The sequence below is a fragment of the Balaenoptera acutorostrata genome, chromosome 17 (assembly GCF_949987535.1).
Source record: "Balaenoptera acutorostrata chromosome 17, mBalAcu1.1, whole genome shotgun sequence".
In the NCBI taxonomy this organism is placed as follows: domain Eukaryota; kingdom Metazoa; phylum Chordata; class Mammalia; order Artiodactyla; family Balaenopteridae; genus Balaenoptera; species Balaenoptera acutorostrata.
In genome coordinates, this window is record NC_080080.1 from 58,868,829 (window position 1) to 58,877,083 (window position 8,255).

Consider the following 8,255-nt stretch of genomic DNA (forward strand, 5'->3'; position numbering starts at 1 on the left):
GGGAAAAAGCAAGATGTTCAGCATTGTGTATGTGTGTCTGTGCATGTGTGTGTGTTTGTAAATACATAAGATATTTCTGGACAGATAAATAAAAACCTGGTTACTGTGTTTGCCTAAGGAATTGGATGGCTGAAGGACAGGTGTGGGAGTTGATATATTTTTCATTGTATGTTCTTTTGAACATTTTGACTTTGGGAACTTTCATACATATTACCTTCATAAAGTCATTATTTTTTAAGAAGACATTTTTGTCTAGGCTGGAAAGCTTTTTTTTCTTATTAATTTTTATTGGAGTATGGTTGCTTTACAATGTTGTGTTAGCCTCTACTGCACAACAAAATGAATCAGCCATACACATACAGATATCCCCTCCCTTTTGGACTTCCCTCCCATTTAGGTTACCACAGTGCATTAGGTAGAGTTCCCTGTGCTATACAGTATGTTCCCATCAGTTGTCTATTTTATACATAGTATCAATAATGCATATGTGTCAGTCCCAGGCTCCCAATTCCTCCCACCCCACTCCTTTCCCCCTTGGTATCCATACATTTGTTCTCTACATCTGTGTCTCTATTTCTGCTTTGCAAATAAGTTCATCCATACCATTTTTCTAAATTCCACATATATGCATTATTATACGATATTTGCTTTTCTCTTTCTGACTCATTTCACTCTGTATGACACTCTCTAGGTCCAAAAAGCTTCTTTTTTTTAATTAAATAAAATTTGTTAGAGGAAAACATAGGCAGAACACTCTATGACATAAATCACAGCAAGATCCTTTTTGACCCACCTCCTAGAAAAATGGAAATAAAAACAAAAATAAACAAATGGGACCTAATGAAACTTCAAAGCTTTTGCACAGCAAAGGAAATCATAAACAAGACGAAAAGACAACCCTCAGAATGGGAGAAAATATTTGCAAATGAAGCAACTGACAAAGGATTAATCTCCAAAATTTACAAGCAGCTCATGCAGCTCAATATTAAAAAAACAAACAACCCAATCCAAAAATGGGCAGAAGACCTAAATAGACATTTCTCCAAAGAAGATATACAGATTGCCAACAAACACATGAAAGGATGCTCAACATCACTAATCATTAGAGAAATGCAAATCAAAACTACAATGAGGTATCACCTCATACCAGTCAGAATGGCCATCATCAAAAAATCTACACACAATAAATGCTGGAGAGGGTGTGGAGAAAAGGGAACCCTCTTGCACTGTTGGTGGGAATGTAAATTGATACAGCCACTGTGGAGAACAGTATGGATGTTCCTTAAAAAACTAAAAATAGAACTACCATACAACCCAGCAATCCCACTAGTGGGCATATACCCTGAGAAAACCATAATTCAAAAAGTCATGTACCAAAATGTTCATTGCAGCTCTATTTACAATAGCCAGGACATGGAAGCAACCTAAATGTCTTTTGACAGATGAATGGATAAAGATGTGACACAAATATACAATGGAATATTACTCAGCCATAAAAAGAAACAAAATTGAGTTATTTGTAGTGAGGTGGATGGACCTAGAGACTGTCATACGGAATGAAGTAAGTCAGAAAGAGAAAAACAAATACCATATGCTAACACATATATATTAAATCTAAAAAAAAAAAAAAAGGTTCTGAAGAACCTAGGGGCAGGACAGGAATAAAGACGCAGACCTACTAGAGAATGGACTTGAGGACACAGGGAGGGGGAAGGGTAAACTGGGACGAAGTGAGAGAGTGGCATGGACATATATACACTACCAAATGTAAAATCGATAGCTAGTGGGAAGCAGCCGCATAGCACAGGGAGATCAGCTCCGTGCTTTGTGACCACCTAGATGGGTGGGATAGGGAGGGTGGGAGAGAGGGAGACGCAAGAAGGAAGAGATATGGGATATGTATATATGTATAGCTGGTTCACTTCGTTATAAAGCAGAAACTAACACACCATTGTAAAGCAATTATACTCCAATAAAGATGTTAAAAAAAAATTTGTTGGTGTTATAGATAGCACCTTTTGGTAAAGTAGTCATCTGACTATAGAGAGACAAGATCAAGATTAATTATTTAGTTAGTGCCTCATTCATATCCAAAAAACGTTAGAGAGGGTGTGACATCCTGACATTAAAAGTTGATTTATTTCCCTTTGTGCTTACTCTCCAAGTAATGACTGCAGCTGTTGAATGGGTGCCAGATACTGTCACATACAACTTGGATGGGAATCTAAACGCAGTCACATCCTCCCACAGCTGGCTGAGGACTCAGTGGGTGCTATAAATAGCAGGGACAAACAAATTCAATCCTGCTTTCCAAATGCAATTCATGAGAGATCTGCAGAAAAGTGAACTTGACACTACATTGGACTCTTTCTATAATGAATTTGGAAGAGAGGAGAAATACCCAGTTTGATCAGGCTTTGCCTTTACTAGTTGTCTAGTTTCTGGAACACAACTGGACTCAAAGCACATCCAGATCCACTTAACAAGCTCTGTTATAACAGGATTGAATGGAATCTACAAACATGAAAGTCAGAAAAAGACATTCCCAGCTGAGTTTGTGGTTACGTAGGAACCATCTGCTTCATCTAAGGTAACATTTCAGAGCTCTTGTGAATGCATCCTCAGCCTCAGAATTGCATATTTTAGCTAGGTTTAGGCTTTCTAGAAAGTCAAAAAGCATATACCGAGTGGGTTGTATGCAACTCACTCTTTGTTTTGTTTTTTGTTTGTTTGTTTGTTTTAAAAAATTTATTTATTTATTTATTTATTTTTGGCTGTGTTGGGTCTTTGTTTCTGTGCAAGGGGTTTCTCTAGTTGCGGCAAGCGGGGGCCACTCTTCATCACGGTGCACGGGCCTCTCACTATCACGGCCTCTCTTGTTGCGGAGCACAGGCACCAGATGCGCAGGCTCAACAATTGTGGCTCACGGGCCCAGTTGCTCCGCGGCATGTGGGATCCTCCCAGACCAGGACTCGAACCTGTGTCCCCTGCATTGGCAGGCAGATTCCCAACCACTGCGCCACCAGGGAAGCCCCTGCATCTCACTCTTTAAACCCTTTTTGAGTAGCAACAGTGACCTCCTCTTCTCGAAAGTTTGCCTAGTGACTTGCCGATTTGGGAATTTTCCTGCCCTGCTTTGTAGGGTTGGCCCAAGGCAAACCCTCATGCTAACATGTACAAACTTACCATAATGCAAGTTTTCAATGGCTCCATCTTTAGTCTAGCTGCTTTCAACTATAGTAGTGGTTCAGAATCACCTAAAGAGCTTTGGGAAAAATTCAGGTACCTGGATCTTCTCTGTCTCCAAATCTCCTGAGCTTTGAGGAGCCAGGGCAGTGGAGAGGTTGGAGAAACAGTGATGTGAAGTATAGGAGGAGACTGGAGGGTGGCGCAGGGGCAGCTGGTTCATGGCCTCTAGGCCATGGTGTGGATTTTGATCTTCAATCTAAGAGCAAAAGGGCATCCAGTGGAAACTGTTAAGGAGAGGAAGGACTGCTTAGGTGCATGCTTGGTTTTTTTAATCCATCTGGTCATAGTATAGGGACTTGATTGGAAGGGGACAAAAGTGGATGGGTGTAGCCCACTTGGAAAGGTTTTGTAATAATCCAGCTCTTTGGACCTAGGAAAGAGACAGTGGAGTTAAAGAAGAGTAGACAGATTGGAGAGGCATTTCGGAGGTGAAAGCAGTTGAGAGATGTTGGTAATTGATTGGATATAGGACAGAGGGAAATGGGAGGTATTGAGAATAATTCCCAGGTTTCCAGGATTCTGACAAAGGCAGAAATTTGTACTTTTGACTAGTCTTTCCTGGCCTGGGTGATTCCCTGCTGCTGGCTGAACTTGCCCTGGGATCTGGACGAAGGCCATTCCTGGCAGTGTTTCATGAACCAATGGTTCACCAGCCTGTTGTGTCCTAAAGGGCTGGGTGCCCACATAACCACAACTCAGATCCCAAAGAATAATGCAGTCACTGAATCATTTGTGCCTCTCCTTAACTAAAACATACAGTTTACAAGCATTAGGAAGATATTTTATTTAATATTTAGAAACCCAATCACCAAGTGAGATTTAGAGAAGTTTGTACTATGCAGAAATAATATTGAAAAGAGAAAGTATTTATTGATAGAAAAATTATGCTAATGCTTAAAAAGAGCTATTTAGAGGTATACCTTAATTAAGTTATTTTACCTGTGTGTAGGTGTGTATGTATGTGTAGATGTGTGTATATATGTAGGTGTGTATATATATGTAGGTGTGTGTATATGTGTAACGGTGTGAATGTCAGGCAGTTTTGAGAATCTGATCTTTCATGTTTTTCCTTCTTAATTAATCCCTTAAAAGCAATATAAGATCCCTATGATGTGTGTGGTTAAGAAAATGATTCTATCTTTACAGAATGTTTGATTTTTAATGTGCAAATCAATCAACAATTAATTGAGTCTAGACAGATTGGTACTAGACCTCCACTCTCTTTTTTTAATTTAATTTTTAATTGAAATATAGTTGACATACAATATTATGTTAGTTTCAGATGTACTACACAGTGATTTGACATTTGTATATATTATGAAATGATCACCATGGTAAGTCTAGTAACCATCTGTCCCCATACAAAGTTATTACAATATTATTAACCATGTTCCTTATGCTGTATATTATATCCCCATAGTTTATTTATTTTATGACTGAAGATTTGTACCTCTAAATCCCCTTCACCTATTTTGTCCCTCCCACTCCCACCTCTCTCCCCTCTGTTTGTTCTCTATATCTATATGTCTATTTTCATTTTTTGTTTGTTTGTTTTTTAGATTCTATATATAAGTGAGATCATATGGTATTTGCCTTTTTCCATCTGACTTATTTCACTCAGCATAATACCCTCTAGGATCCATCCATGTTGTCAAAAATGACAAGATTTCATTTATCTTTATGGTTGTGTAATATTCCATTTTATATATGTATCACATCTTCTTTATCCTTTCATCTATCAATGGACACTTGCTTCCCTACCTTGGCTATCGTTAACTAATGCCGCAGTGAACATTGGAGTGAAGGTATGGACCTCTACTTTCTTCATTCCATGGCTGATGAAAGGTTCTGAGAGGTTTGAGAAGCCCAGTGGTGATCATTCATAGCATCAGAGTGAGGGATACAAATTCCAGAGACTCCCTTCTGAGCTGCTACTTACTCTCACCGAGTGCTCGACAAATGCACCTACGCCATTTCAGTCAAGCCAAGACCCCTGAAAAAAATGTTTTCTTTGTAGAGGAAACTACTTGAAAGAACTTGAGAGCAGGCCCATGGAGTCCTCCATCTTACCTCTTCTTGTTGAAATGGCTTCACTGGTAAATTGCTGCCAAATAGGTGGCTTATCTGGTTTTATTGCCCTTAATTTTATTACCTGCCCAATATAATCTTGGCCCAAACTTCCCCTGCTTACAGGCATGGTAAAAGCTTTATGTCTAGGCAAGCCCCATCGAAAGAGAGATTTTGCATTCTTGGGTGTGGGCTCCAAGCCAGGCCTGTAGGCTGAGGCACTGGCCCCTCTAACAGCTTAATTTAGAAGCTCTAAACCATTCTATAGCCTTCTTTTCTGGCCAAGGGGGAGGTAGAAACAATTCAGAGAACCAAGATTAAATGAATAAGCAAAAAGAAAGAGGCAACAAGCAGAGATCTATTTCTACATCCTCCAAGAGTATCAGAATCTCTATTTCAGATTTTACTTGCTTTAAGCATCTAACCACTGAGAAACGTGTGGTCGGGGGAGACATCTATCATCTAGAGCCTTGGCTGGGGGTTGAGGTCTAGCAAAGCCCCTCACAGGCGTGAAGTGAAGCAATGGGGCTAAGAGCAGAGAGGTGGGAGAAGAAACAAGCAGGCGGAAAGTGGAAGAAGAGGAGTTAAGTTTTCAGTGAGGAAGGATGGAGCATTCCCTGTCCTTCCTCTGGCGCTGGGCCCAATCTTGCTGTCTTGCCATTTCACTTCTCTGATGGGATCTCAATCTGCCTCTCTCTCTGTCTCTCTCTGTCTCTTTCTCTCCTACACTTCGAGAGAACAGGTTTGTCCACAGGGACCCCCAGTTCTTTCTCACCACCCACATCACAGCTTGTGCAGCTGTTGCTACTACTTTAAGATCCTGGTCCCTCATCCACCCATTGCCTTTTAATCCCTTCTAGAACATTCTTCCTGATACCTTTTATTTAAATACATGTAATTAAACACTTTTGGGTGCTAGTGCCTTAGGTCGATTTGATTTTACTCTTGTTGCTCTTTCTCGATTACTCATGGAAAATATGTTTTCTCTTCCTTCTTTACTACCCACACCCCCGCTCCCCACCCCCACTGCCGGTTTGACCACAGCTGGCCACAGGCCAAGAAAGCGTGGGTGGGCAGGTGCCAGTCTCTGACTGCTAGAAGCTACAGGGGCTGAGACTGGGGAGTGCGGGGGTGGAGAGAGAAGAAAAGTGTAACCCGCAGGCTTTCTCAAAAAGCTTAAGAGAGTTCTTTTTTTTTTTTTTAATTTTGTTGAGAATATTAAAACATACTCATTCTGTAGATAAACAACAAAGTCCTACTATATAGCACAGGAAACTATATTCAACTATATTCAATATCTTGTAATAACTGATAATGGGAAAGAATCTGAAAAAGGATATATATACACATATATATAAAAATATATGTATATATTATAAGAATATAATAATTCTTATATCATATTCTTATATATATAAGAATATATATACATATATATAAAAAACTGAATCAGCTGTATACCAGAAACTAACACAACATTGTAAATCAACTATACTTCAATAAAAAAAGAAAGAAATACTCACTCTGAATAAGAACAATATGTGCTGCTCTTAGAAGGCTCTCCAGTACATACTCTGAAGTGAGAATGCTTAGTGATAACCAGTTAGTAGTATCTGATTCCATTTGCGTTTGCTGTCTAAGAATGTGCATATATATGCTTTTACATGTGTGAAATTTTTCTGGAAGAGGAAACAAAGAATTGTTTACAGTGATTACCTCTGAGGAGTAGGTTGTGTGTGTGTGGAAGGGGAGGTTCTACTTTTTATTGTACATGCTTCTATATTGTTTGAATTTGTTTTTTCCTCTAGTGCATGCATTGCCTTTATAATAAACAAGTTTAAAGGTTTTCAGAAAGAAATATTAATTTTTGATTCTTTGATGATTCATTGCCCCATGGTAATGAGAACCATTAATAACATACTAAATGGAAATTGAGACTCAATAATACAGAACAATTCTGTCTTAACTGACAGGTTGAACAACTTATAATAATGCCATTTTGAACACTTGCGATGTGTCATAGGAGTTGTCATTTCTTTATATAATGACTTAATACTTGTCAAAATCAAATGAAGTAGCTACTTTACAATCCTCAGTTTATAAATGAGGAAACAAGCTCAGAGAGTTTACATAATATTCACGAGGTCACACGGCTAGTTAGTAAGTGCTTGGGAGATGACCACTTCATAAGAGCAGGGTAAACACCTGCCTTCTCTACCACAGAATTTCCAAATCCTAGCAAAGTGCCTGGTATGTGGCCAGGGACACAAACATACTTGTTGAATAAATGAATAATATCTAATATAAAGCTTATGTCCTTAACTACAACATTAAATTCCCCTCAAAAACCATACTTGGGGTGGCCAAAAGGCACTTTGTCAGCACATTCACAGGTGTGGGCACAAGTTCTGGATCAGAGTGGCACTGAAGGAAACCCCAAACCTAAGGTAAGTCCTCACCTCCTAGTGCTGTACTCACTGCCTGCTGGTTCCTGCTCTAGAACCTTCACTCTATACTCCTCCCCCACCTACTGAGGCAATAAAAGACATTTTCATTTTTTCTGACTGATTTTCTTCCCTTTCTTCCCTAGCATTTCATTCATGCATTCATTCATTCACTCACTCACTCATCAAATATTTAGTGAGTACCTACCACTTGCAAGGCATTGAGGATACAACAATGGAAAACAGAGATAAGGCCACTTTTGCCTCTGGTAATTTTCCTAAAGGAGGAGATAGACAAAAGAAATATAAAAAATAAATAAATGAGAAAATATCAGGTACTCTTAAGTATGCTAAAGAAAAAACATGTTGTCACAAATCACAATTATATTTTGGAAAAAAAAATGTAATGTTTATTTTTCTAAATTCCTTTCTTTAAAAGTTATTGGATGCAAAAAGTTGAATTTAGGCCCTTACCTCACACCATAACCAAAAAAA